Raw genomic sequence first — 13,704 nt, 5'->3', positions numbered from 1 at the left:
TCTGAAACAGTGTTGTCCAATATGGACGCCAGTTCATATCCTAGCTGATCCAGTTCTGATCCAGCTCCTTGCTAGGGCCCGGGAAAAGCAACAAAAAAGATGACCCAACTCCTTGGGGCTCTGACTCCTATATGGCAAACAAGGATGAAGTGCCTGGCTTTTGCCTTCTTCCCAACCATTACAACCATCTAGGGAGTGAACAAGCTGATGGAGGATCTCTCTATATATATATCTCTGACTTTCAAAATAAATAAATAAATCCTAAAAAAACAATATTTGTAGAAAAGTTTAAAACAAATCCTACAAGAACACACCATGGCTGTTTTATATGTCCGTCGTTCACTTAAATTTTCACTTAATGTTGAACATATTTTTCAATCTTAATTCCTTCATGCATGGATTAGAGACCATTTTCCTTTTTCCAGAAGCATTACTTCAGAATTCTTCGCTATACTGACGAATTGCTAGGAATGAACTCTTAAATATTTTCCTTTCCTCTGCCTGAAAACATTTTTATTTCACATTCAATCATGAGGAACAATGTGTGAACATGGGCAGTTATTTTGAGTGCTGTGTCAGTATTCCCCTGTTCTCTCTGGCTTCTGTGCTGTTGATAAACTAGTTGTCAAAACAGTTTTCACTATTTTGAGGTCAGGATAGACTCTGCCATATACTTCTATACTCCCTATTAAAGGTGGAGACATTTTACCCTCAGATGCTTACAGTGCTGGCAGAGGAGTATGCCCAACTCTCAACCTTAATAGAAGCACCATTCAACTGAAGAAAGCAGGATCTTCCACCAAGTTCATGTGCCAGTTGAGTAAGAGCTCACATCTGAATATATACCTGACTCACAAACCAGTTAACATAAAAGATTGGCAGCTTGGGATAGGGTGGGGGGCTCAGCAGTTGCAAGACTAGGCATTAGCCCTGGTGCAGGGGATCTGCCAATTGTACTCTGGGAACATAGACTCTATGCTATCAGCTCTATTAGTGGTAAGAAAGGGTGCAAAGTCTTACTGGGGCTTGGTATGTACATTCCAATAAAAAGATGTGTTTTAGAGTTCTGAAACCAGGCTAATGCTTTTGACAGCAAAGACACGCTTTTCTAAAAGTTGCTCAAGTGTGGTATTTGGTTCTACAAACAGCTAAGTGTCTGACCATGAAACTAAAGCCACCACAAGGTTTATAGTGGCCAATAGGTGCTGGTTCTGCCAGACATACCAAGTTAAATAAGCCCAGAAGTAATCTATCGTAAGCTGGGAATGTAACACCTGAGATCAAAGCCAAGATAGCCTAGAAGTACCAATGTAATGCACAAGAAGATAGACTCATGTCACCCATCATGATTCCATTAGTAACTCTTCTTATAGCAAGCTGATATGGGAGAAAGGAAACAAAATTGGTTAATGGAGAGATTATCTCATTGCTCTGACTATGAATCAGTATGTAAAATTCAGCCAAAATGGATTTTGGCCAACCTGTATCTCCACTCACTGATGATCCTAAAGAAGCAATCTATGCAGGGAAATTCCAGATTGTCAGGAAATACACCTGATCTTTTTTTTTTTTTTTACACCTAATCTTTACGTGGAAAGGGAAATGTCTTAATAAATGATATATAAAGACTAAATAGTTCATCTTGCCGGCCAAAGACTTGGAAGAACTGTAAGATCAGAGATAGGAAGGTGATACAGAAATATGTAAGTAGAACTTTGATGATGAAAGAATAGTTTCTCATTTTCATTTGCAGGAGCTATGGACATTGGTAGAATACACTAATACATCCCCACATGCCTGGCTAATGCAGTTCAGGCAGACATAGTAAAAACAATGACATGCCAAAAGACCAAGCAGATGTAGTAGGTACCTGAGAATGTGGAATAGAACAATCTGATCTCCCTTAATCCCTGCATGACAGTAACTTCCTGGGATGGATGGAATGAAGTAACAGCACAGAGTAGGGAAACAGCCTTTTCCGTCAATGGTTTTAAATCCTGCATGGAACTAACACGTTTTTTATTGATTGATGTTTTTATTTTTAAATTAAGTTTATTTATTTTATTATTTTATGACACACTGCCATTGGCTCTGGGATTCCCATCCCTCCGTCCCCAAATCCTCACCTCCCCAATTAATTTCCCCTATATCATTACAAGAGTATAGTCCTTCATAAACAGCCATCATTCTGCTATTCAAGTGTATCCTGACATTGTAGGTATGGTCATCAGTAAAGAGTCTAGCATCATATGGTCAAGATATATCCAACGGTTTCATTGGGAATCCATCTTTGATTTGGAAGTAGAGATGCACACTACATTGTATCTTCACATCTCGATATGATAGTCTCTATTCCACAAGTTATAATTCCTTATGGCTATCTTATAAAAAATAAAGTAAAATTTATTTTATTTTATAAAAATAAAATTAAAAAGTGCAATAGATTTTCAATATCAGTAGAAACAGAGATACTGGGGCTTAGTTGAACTCCACAATAGAAAAGGTAAAGTTATAGTTCTGAAAAGCTGAGTTGTGCCTTTTTTTCAAAACATAACACAAGTGGCCCCTTAAATCCATGTGGGTTCCTGATAAGCAGCTTTGAGCTTTTCCTGGGATTAAACTCAATTAGTCATCTTGATGCATTCTGAACCACAGGGGTAGGAGAGTTTAATCAAGAAGGAAAACCTAAATTCACTTCATTTACAAAAAGTACAGATCCACTATATGCTCTACAGCTTACGGCCAGCATTCGTATGTCTCCAAAGATCACCCTTGCACAATATGGCATAAATGCAAAATTATTAAACTTATTGCAGATGACACCAGTTCACCAGTTCCTCAGTAAACTCAGAATTACTGTGTGTCATCACAGTCATCTCCCAGCCACTTACCGAAGATAGCAGAGTCGGTGCTCAACCAGAAATCTGTGCTCAGATATTCATAGCTGTACCATTCATCATTACCTAAGGGGAAAACAACCCAAACATCCATGAACAGATGAACTCATAAACAAGATGTGGTATATTCATAATGTGGAATATTATTCAGCCATAAAAGGACTGAACTATGGACCCATGATATAATATAAAGCATGAATATATGCTAAAAATGAAAGAAGCAAAGCAGGCGATTTGGTCTAACAGTTGAGATACCCACATCCCAGAGCAGAGTGCCTGAGTCAACTATCAGTTCAGGCTTCTGATTCCTGTTTTCTGCTAATGCACACTTTAGAGGCAGCAAGTAAGGGCTTCAAAAGCTGGGCTCCTGCTTCCCATGTGGGAGACCTGGACTGAGGTCAAGCTCCCAGCTTCAAGCCCAATCCACAGAGGGGAGAGGAGAGTGAATCCGCAGGTGGCAGCTTGCTGCTTCTCTGTGCATCTCCATCTCTCTTATTCTCCCTCTCAGAATAAATCAATTTTTAAAAAATAATAAAATTGACAGACATAGTTACAAAAGGCTACACTTGTATAATCCCATTTATTTGAAATACCAACAAATCCAGAAGACAGATTGGTAGTTTCCAGGGGCTAGAGAAAGAGAAGAATTGAAAGAAATTGTTTAATGAGTAAGAGGTCCCTTTGGAGCTAATGAAAGTTCTGGAACTGAATGGCAGTGATAGTCACATAATTTAATGAATATGCTTAATGTCACTGACTGGTTCACGTTCAAATACTGGAAATGGCAAGTTTTATGTGCCTGTATTTTTCTACAACAAAAACATTCCCCAAAACTCAAAGTACAGGTACTTCCCTTCAGTAGTAACTGAAGCCAGTCAGCAGTTTCTCCAGGCCAGTGGGAGGCAACCCGAGACTGATTGCAGTGAGTAAAGCTGGTCAGCTGTTTAACAAGGAAAACACCTGGCACTGACTCCTGAGCTCTTTAAAGAACTGCTCACTAAGCCTCTTCCCCAGGGTAAATTCTAAGAGAAGTGCTAGGAGTATGAGCTTGCCAGATTTGTGTGGGCCACACCCAGCAGCTAATAAGTTGTTCCAAACTCTACATGCTCCAGCTTAATAACCAGTTCATCTGCTAGTTGGTAGGTTCCCATAATCATGTGGTTACTCAAATGAGGACAGAGAGAGTCACTAACAATTTGGAGATGAGACAGAGTCCAGAAAAGGAAGCAAAGTCATGAAAATACAAATTTAGCTTGAGGTATTCCACGAACACAAGGCAGAGACCTAGAATTAGGGTTTGTTCAAGATTTCAAAAATCAACCAAGCAATGTTGTCTCTGAAATGGAGATATTTCATTAGGAAATATCTCAAGTAGGGGCTGAACTCCATGTGTGTGTACAAGGAAATTGATCAAAATATTAAAAACTTTTTAGAATTTATAGCACAAGATTCTTCGTGACAATGGTCAGAATATAAAGCTGAATAAGCTAATCTCCAAATAGCCAGGGGTGGAAACTATAGCATTATCTGCCCCAAAATGGCAGTTAGGAGTGTCAGCCTCTAGGTCGTAATGAGCCCAACAGTCAGCAAGAGGGAAATGTAAATAGAAGTACTGGGAGAGGCAGGGGCCAGTTAATGCGAAAACCCTGTAATTCTGAATTTTCTTCTGAGACAATAAACAATATGGCAGCGTTTTACGCAGGAAAATTGACACTATATAATTCCGTAAATGATTGCTCTGTCCAGTTATGGGGTGGAAGATGAGCAGATTGAAGGAATCTGTGGAGATAAGCAAGAAGAGTTGGCGAGAAAAGCTAGATGATGGTGGTTGGACCAAGGCCCACAGAGAACCAGAAGTGGATAGATTCAAAATATGTTCAAAAGTCAACCATTTGCAGCAAAATGGTCCCAACTAGAGACCATTAGGCGTAGTGAAATAAGCCAATCCTCAAAGGAAAGACATCATATCATTCTCTCTGATACAAGGCAACTGTCAAAATACAAGGTGAGCAGATGCATAGGTAAGCACGCATATACATATTTTCATCTAGAAGATCTATAGTGAAGGCAAGTATATAAAGATGTGGAGACACATTGCTGTATGCATATCTACTCCTGAATAAAAGATGGACTTCCAATGAAACTGTTAAATATATCTTGACAACAGAACGCTGAACTTTACACAATTTTCTATACCTACAATATCAAGATACACTCAAATAGAAGAATGATGGATTTGTGATTGTTGAAGGATTAACACATTGTTACAATATAGGGGAAAATGGAGGGTGGAGCATGCAGAGCCTAAGGAACTCTATCATGAAAAATAAAGAATTAAAAAAATGTGCTCAGATAAAAAAGAATCAAATCTTATCTCTCGCAACAAAACAGCTGCAACTGGAAACCATTTTGCTTACTGAAATAAGCCAGTCTAAAAAAAGACAGATATCATGTTTTCCCAAATATATGGTAACTAATATAAAGAGTATAAAGAAGTATAATGCTAATAAGCAAGATTGATGCTCTGAGATGTGATTATTATTTACAGCTTTTGTCTGTACTCAAGGAATAATGGAGCCATTGTACTTGCAGTGGAGTTTTTGTACTTGCTATTTGTTTAATTCCTTAACTAATGGAGTTTGTTAAGCCTGTAATTGAGAAGTGAACAGATTCTATGCCAATGTAAAAATAAGAGAGAGAGAGAGAGAGAGAGGAAGAGAGAGAGAGAGAGAAAGGAAGGAAGGAAAGAAGGAAGGCACAGACAGGAGATAGGGTAGGGTCTGAAATATCACTATGTTCCTAAATCTATACTGTGAAATACATGAAGTTTAATTACTTTATGTAAATGAAATGATTTAAAATATTTTTAAAAACTCTGTTCTGGACTAGAGTCCAGAGGAGTGCTGATGGAACAGAAGAAATGGAATGTCTGACGGAGGAGCAAAGGAGAGGTGTCAAGAGTGACTGATAGAATAAAAGGAAGGCCACAGCTTCTGAACTATTACAAAAACCAAAACTACTGCCATACAGAAGAAAATCTAGCGTGCACCAGTCCTTCATTATGACAAGGTTGCACTATCCAGCCCAGGAAAAATATCACAGTGGATTTTTAAAAATTAATAATAGTGCATAAGCGTTATTCCTGTATTTGTTATTCTTTGTACCCTTCTGCCCTCAGTGGTTTATAAAATCCTCTAGCTCTAGTTCTCTCTTAGCTCGTTTGCCTTTTTTTGTTTGGTTCCTCTCTAATTGATGCATAATAACTCCACCCACTCACACTGTGCCTTGGATTCTCCTTACTTTCTGCGCAATATGTGACTCTCCTTTTTCCTCCCTGACAATTACTGCTAAATGTCTTTGGTTGCCTAGGTTTCCTGTGGCTTCACTCTTAGCCTTCTGATCTATTTTCACTCCTCTCCACAAATGCCTCTAGATGATGTATGCTATTCCAACCATGTCAGTTATTTTGTCTGCATTAACCGTCTCAAATTCTCTAGTTGCAACAATAACCTTTGCCTAGATGCTCCAAGTAGTGGTTAAAACCGTCTCCATTCTCACTTCAATTTCCAGCAGGCACATTCATGAACACAAGTCTGAAATAAAATCTCAGCCACTCATTTCCTTCTCCTGATTTACTGTTCCTTCTCCAAGTTTAGTACTTCCATCAATAGTACCAAACTTATCAGAATGTCTCACCTTAACTTCTTATATTCACTTTTTTTCTTAATTTTTTCTTTTTTAGACAAATATTTCTGAAACTTCTGTTATGGCCCAGAGCACTGTACAGGCCCTGAAAGTTTTACTCCTTGATCTCTTTCCCCAGGCTAATCCTATGTTATTATTAATGTTCCTTTGTGGCTTGTCCCTTTGCAATACCTCTCAAATTCATTACTTACAGTTTATTAGTTTTCTTGTTTGCTACTGCTCATTTGCTAATTTTTCATCACATTTCTTACTACTCTTACTAACCAAGCTGAAACACTAGGCTATAGCGATGAGTATATTATTTCTTCCTTAAGAATCTCTTTAAGTACACACATCTACACATTAAAATATATATATATAAAATTATAATGGCCACATGCAATAGCTTAGAGGCTAAAGTCCTCAGCTTCAACTCACCGGGTTCCCATACAGGAGCCGATTTTAATTCTGGCAGCCCTGCTTCCCATTCAGCTCTCTGCTTGTGCCCTGGGAAAGCAGTTGAGGACTGCCCAAAGCCTTGGGACCCTGCACAAGCATGAGAGACCCAGAAGAGCTTCTGGTTCCGGGCTTTGGATCAGCATAGCTCTGGTAGTTGCAGTCACTTGGTGAGTGAATCTTTGGACAGAAGATTTCCCTCTCTGTTTTCCTCCTTTCTGTATAACTGACCTTGCCATAAAAATAAATTAATTAAAAAGAAAAACTAACTATAGCTAAATTGAAGGCTCTTTAAGCTATGTCTTGCACTGTTTCCTGCTCTCTAGCCAACATTCCATGTACATAGTAACATATCTGGTTTTCCTCTTCCTTTTTAATCTTATTATCCCACTTAATATATATTATTCAACATAAGGTATGATTTATATGCATTAAAATAAAGTTTAATGGACTTGCATGTATCTTCATGAAATCCATATCCAAGTCAAGATTCAGAATATTTCCACCAGAAATTTCCCAGTACTCCTTTTCAATCAACACCAACCCCATAGGCAAATGTTGTTCTGATTTTTATCAAGATAGATTAGTTTTGCCTTTCCTTGTATTCCGTGAAAATGAATCATCCTTAATGTAGCCCATTAGTTTTGCTTTTTAACTAAATGCAATGTTTGCAGAATTCATCCACATTTTTTTATGTCAATGGTTTGTATGTTTTACTTTTGAGTAATTCCTGGTGATCTGAATGTACCACAATTGGCTTTTTCAGTCTACTGTTGATGAATGTTTGGATTGCTTCCAGTTTGAGGCTCTTATGAAAACATTATTTTTAAAAAGATTCATTTATTGTGGCAAGTTAGATTTAGAGAGAGAGAGTTGCTGATCTACTGCTGGAATGGCCACAATAGCTGGAGCTGGGCAAGGCTGGAGCCAGGAACCAGGAGCTAGGAACTCCTCCAGGGTCTTCCACAGGAGTATCAAGGACCCAAACTCTTCAGCCGTGTTTTTCTTCTTTTCACAAGCCATTAGTAGAGAGCTGGATGGGGAGTAGAGCAGCAACTGTGACTTAGTCAGCTGCACTATGATGCCAGCACCAGGAATACATTTAATATGAATATTCATATACAAATCTTTGCAGACACATGGTTTTATTTCTTTTAAATAAAACTATAGAAATGGAATCTGTGAGTGGCATATACATAATTCCTAAGAAACATTTCTAGAGTGGTAGTATTCAAAGTGATGCTCTTGTTTTATATGTCCACCATCATTATATAAAACTTGCAATTACTCTACATCACCACCGATTTTTACTGCTGTCTTTGTAATTTTAACCATTCTAATTGATGGAAAATGGCAACTCACTGTGATTGGATGTGAATTTATCTGATATAGTCATAGTGACCACCTTTCATATTTTTATTGTTTACTTGTGTATCTTGTATTGCGAAATGATTCTTCAAGTCTTTTTCCTGTTTTAATGCTGTTTTTGTTGATGTGTATGAACAGTTTTAGGTAAAATAAGCACAATTATTTTTAAGATTACAGCTGCAAATATTTCACTTTTTTGTAACATATCATAAATTAAAATTTTTAATTTGGACAACATCTAACTTACATTTTTTCTTTAATGTTAATATTTATGGAGTATGAGAAATATGTGCCTGTCAAAGTTTGCTAAGCCTTTTTTGAAAAAAACAGAAATTGATGTACTGATTCTGTTAAGTTCAGGAGGATGCAAAGAACTTAAACAAAAAATGATTATGAAAACTGAAAAGTATGATTGAAGGGTAAATACCAGGTCTTACTGAACAGCAGGAATTGACACAGTCAGATGGGATGCATGTAAGGAGAGACCCATGAGTCAATGAAGCAAACAAACAAACAAAAATCCAGAAACACACACACACACACACACACATATATATAATATCAATTGGTTTTTTTCAGCAAATTGTTCTAAAAGAAATAAGTAATTGAAAATAATAAACATTAATCTGTATCTCACATCACACACAGAAAATTTCACTTGTGAATTATGACTGAACACAAAACTAAGTCTAGACAGCTCTTACTTTTTGAAAACTTAATTCTTTTCTTCCAAATGCTTCTCTTCCTTATCATTTTGCTTTGGCTCAATGATTCATATTTCAAACACAGACGTTCTCATGGAGCACTTTGGTCTCATCTACCAGAAAGAAGGCTGCCCTTCCCCAGTGCTGACAGCACCTTCTGCAAACCATTTGTAATACTCCGTTACAATGCATCACACGTCTCTCTGAGAGATGCACTATACTTTGTTCTTCCCTGAAGTCCTTTGAACGTATGCAGCATGTGCACCTGACACACTCTGCAACCGAGAGTCATTGTCTCAAACTTAGGTCAGCCCTGCGTGCAACCCAGTCCTACGTGGCACATCACCTTGATGCAGAGGTCCAAGTCCTGCGACCAAACAGCTTCAAATGAGCAAGATGAAAAGGAAAGGCAATACAAATGTGTATTTTTAAAACTTCTTCAGATTTTTAATTTCAGCTGAACAATATAAGGAAACCTATTAAAATTTCAGCCTATTTGCAAGACTCCATTTATATCTTTCTCAATAGAGTCTCATTTATCCTCTGAAATCATACCTTTGTTTCAGAGACTGAGTCAGCCTAATTAAATTGGTGCCTTAGGATTGTCTTTTTTCATATGAAAAGATATTTGTGTGTCATAAGTAGCATATTTTTAAATGACTACATAAAAATAATCTAAGAATGGCTTTATTGTCAGAATACATTTATTATAAAATATAGTGTGTACCATTTCTAAACTTCTTGGAATAAAGTTTTGCCATCCTTTTCTTATTGTTATCACTATTATTAATATGAATATGACTCTATGGAAACACTGAGTAAAGGGCCAGGGTACCATTAAACTCGTGATGGGATTCCACACACTCAGCCATCCTCCTTGTAATTACCCCCACCTCCACTAGAATGGCTCTTCCTTGCTTTTCAGCCCATCCCAATGTTAATAGAAAGAGTTAAGCTTGGTAACTGTAGTGTAAGTGGCCTATTTCTCCTTTTCCATAGGAGCTTTAAATATTGAAAATTCTTGTCTTTCATTAGTCCTTTCCTGCAGGACAAAATTAACAGACTCTTCAACAAGTATTCACTTGATAATCATTTCTGAAAACAACATTGTTGACATCACCTCTATACATAATTGTTAAATAAATTTTCTTACTTTACACTTTCTATTTCACACACTAACATATGTACTTTCTATAATAATTAGTTCAATATATATAATTATTTGGGGAACGACCAGTAAAATTGAGTGCAAATCCACCCCCAAAAACATTTTATTTCTTTTTAAAAATTTATTTCCACTATATTTGAAAAGTAGAGACACACAGGCACACAGAAGCTTCCATCTACATATTTCCCCAAATATCTGCAAAAGCAGGGACTGAGCCAGATATCCAGATTTCATTCTGGGTCTCCCAAGTGACTGGCAGGGCCCCAGGTGTTTGAACTATCACCAGCCTCTTCTCAGGGCTTCCTTAGCATAGGAAGCTGAGAGCAAATCTGAACCAAGGTTTGAACACAGGCACCCCAATAAGAGATGTACCCAAACTAGCACCAAACACCTTTATTTATTCTTGGAGGCTTTGATAAAGAATTTCATCTATGCTTTAGCCTATTTCCAGGAAATCTCTTTCCCTTTCTCTCTCCCTCTCTCTCTCTCTCTCTCTGTCTCTCTCACACACACACAAAATACATTTATATTACAAGAGAGGGTTCAGAATAAGAAGACAGAAAATATTCCCCAAAGCATCACGTGACGATAAACCATCACGTCATGGGTTACAGTGTAATTCTTCTTTCACATATATGCTGATTTGATTATCTGGATACTTTCAAAAATTATACTTTTCAGTAGAAAATATACGACATCTACCACTTTAAGTATTTATTTATTTATTTATTTAAAGGAACTTTTGCAAATTGAAGATGTACAGTCCCAGTGTGTACACATATGACTCTCATGGTACAAATGGGCTTTTTTACACTGGTTAGTGTCTGCTATGAAGGCTGTTAAATTTGGGGACGTGCTGGGAGAAAGAGACAGGAGTAAACATAAAATTATGTTTAATTATTTTCTAATAATGTGAATTTGGGAAATGATTATAATTTTCAACTGTCAAATGTTTATGATTTTGTACCAGGTATGATAGTGTAGCAGTTAAGGTCCTTGCCCTGAACACCCCAGGATCCCACATGGACACCAGTTCTAATCCCGGCTGCGGTGCTTCCCATGCAGCTCCCTGCTTGTGGCCTGGGAAAGCAGTTGAGGACAGCCCAAAGCTTTGGGACCCTGCACTCGCATGGGAGATCCAGACAAGTTCCTGGCTCCTGGCTTTGGATTGGCTCAGTTTCAGCCATTGTGACCGCTTGGGGAGTGAACCATCAGATGGAAGACCTTCCTCTCTGTCTCTTCTCCTCTATGTATATCTGCCTTCCCAATAAAAATAAATAAATTTTTTTAAAAAGTTTATGATTTTAAAGCACAAAACTAAATTTGATGTCACTTTGAATGATGAAACATTTTATAAGTTTCACATAATGAGTTACAACCAAGTATTCTAAAATGTCAGGGAAAGATATCACATGACTAAAACATCTCAGGATGTCATGACTGGTGTCACTGCTCAGATATGTAATTTTCAATCATTATTTGCATTAATGACAAAGAGGAGAATTCCCCAGAAGCTAAACGAGGTAGGCTATGACTAGAAATGTAATTCGCTCTCCTATCCCTAATTCAATCTTCAGTTCACTGTTTCAGTGAAGCTAGATCTGATTCTTGGTCTAGACTTATACTAGAAACACTCTCAATCCTAAAACACTGCATATTTGTCTACCTGATATATCACCGCCCAATTTAATATCGCAGTTTCCAAGACCTCACTGTGCCCGATTTCTGAATGCTGTAAGTAACTTTACCTTCATCTTGTGTTTTTGCCTGGGTCAGTTCATTTATCCTTATGTTTGATACACTTCCCTCAAGTTACAAAGGAAAATACTTCGGGTAAAGCGTGCAGAGCGGGAAAAAAAAAGAAAGAAAAATTTTTGTGTGTCTACCGGTGGGTCGAGAATTCCAATCCCTGCTTTGAGAGATGACAGTCTGAGTTTTAGAACTCGCTGTGGAATCCAGATTATCGGTCACAATAAGGATAGCTTAGGATGTACTGATGTTTGCTGCTAGAAAACTGCGTCAAAGAAAATAGTTTCATGCCATAATAAACACAGCCAGCAATGGAAAAGGGCACTTTGCTAGGTCAGAAAACCCAAAGTAACCAAACTGCACCCTTTTCTTCCCAAGAGGTCACAAGGCAGAGAAAGGATGGAAATGAGCGTAATTCTTGCCACACAGAGGATGATCTATGTGGCACAAGCTCTGTCTACAGAGCGACCCACACTGATACAGGTAGGGAATGAGAAAAGCTTCCCCTAAGAAGAAGTTCTATTACATTTGTCCTCAGAGGCTCATTTATAACAGAAAGGAGAGTCCCTGAAAGCTAGGATGGGCAATTTCAACAACAACAAAAACAAAAACGCAGACTCGGGAAGAAAAGCAAGGCATTATTTAAGGAGCAAAACTGTTGATTACGGGTTAAAGATATGGTGACTCACAAAGTATAAAACCAAAATTTTGGAGTAGGAAAGGATTTGAGATGTGGAGGGTCTTGACATAAGGGACAGAGGAATCTATACTTTATGAAGTAACTCATGGAGGAAAACAGAGAGAACAACCCTTTTTTGTTTGTTTAGCAGTGGCAATGGCTAAGAGCAGTCTTCCAATCAGAAGGCCTACTGTGCAGGGTCAGTCGCAGCTGTCCAGGGGAAGGGAGATAAGGTCAAGTAGCTCTGAACTGAAGAAATGGCAGCATGGAAGAGCATGATGGTTCAAGAGACTGTAGAAGTGTTTCCCTGAATGATTTGATATCAGATGCCATAGGAGTGAGGAACAAAAGGAGGCTGAGGTCATCCCCGAAGGTTCTTGCCCCAAAGACAAAACTCACACACTCAGACTTTGTAAAGCCTCCCCTGCTCCTTCTTTTATTTAGCCTGGAATACCCATTTCTCATGCATATTCTATACCTAATCTTGTCTCCCTTCAAAGAATGGGCCACATTCCACTTCCTGTGCCGCAGCATCCCTTTCCTCTACCCACGCCCAGAGTTCATTGCTTCTGTACTGGCACATCTGTTTTGACTTCTGCTTCCATTATGGGTGGTTACTTACTTATATATACTCCCCACAAGCATGTAAGTGCCTCCAGAAACCACGTTCCACTCATCCTTGCCTTTCCCACAATATTCAATAAGGAAGTACTCCATAAACTGACTCTACAGCTATTTACATTATTCAAAATGTAGCACTGGGCCTGGCACTGTGGCCTAGCAAATAAAATCCTCACCTTGCATGTGCTGGGATCCTATATGGGTGTCACTCATGTCCCTGAGGCCCCACTTCCCATTCAGCTCCCTGCTTGTGGCCTGGAAAAGCAGTCAAGGATGGCCCAAAGCCTTGGGACCCTGCACCCACATGGGAGACCCAGAAGAAGCTCACAAGCTGTATGGAAAGTGGGGCTGCCGAGATAAGAACCAGTGCCCCTATGG

At 38.4% G+C, this 13,704-nt stretch overlaps 1 long non-coding RNA gene across 2 annotated transcripts in view; it reads right to left on the bottom strand.

Moving 5' to 3' along the window:
• LOC121156914 overlaps nucleotides 1-13,704 on the bottom strand; it is a 142,244-nt gene that overhangs the window by 53,624 nt on the left and 74,916 nt on the right. For both annotated transcript variants that reach the window (XR_005883940.1, XR_005883941.1), the window contains exon 2: nucleotides 2,892-2,963. This is a non-coding gene — a long non-coding RNA (uncharacterized LOC121156914). The remainder of the gene's footprint in view (nucleotides 1-2,891; nucleotides 2,964-13,704) is intronic.

This window comes from Ochotona curzoniae, unplaced genomic scaffold (genome assembly GCF_017591425.1).
Source record: "Ochotona curzoniae isolate NIBS_2020 unplaced genomic scaffold, NIBS_Ocur_1.0 contig_1014, whole genome shotgun sequence".
In the NCBI taxonomy this organism is placed as follows: domain Eukaryota; kingdom Metazoa; phylum Chordata; class Mammalia; order Lagomorpha; family Ochotonidae; genus Ochotona; species Ochotona curzoniae.
The sequence above is the reverse complement of the archived record's forward strand: the minus strand, read 5'-3'. Positions and strand labels throughout refer to the sequence as shown.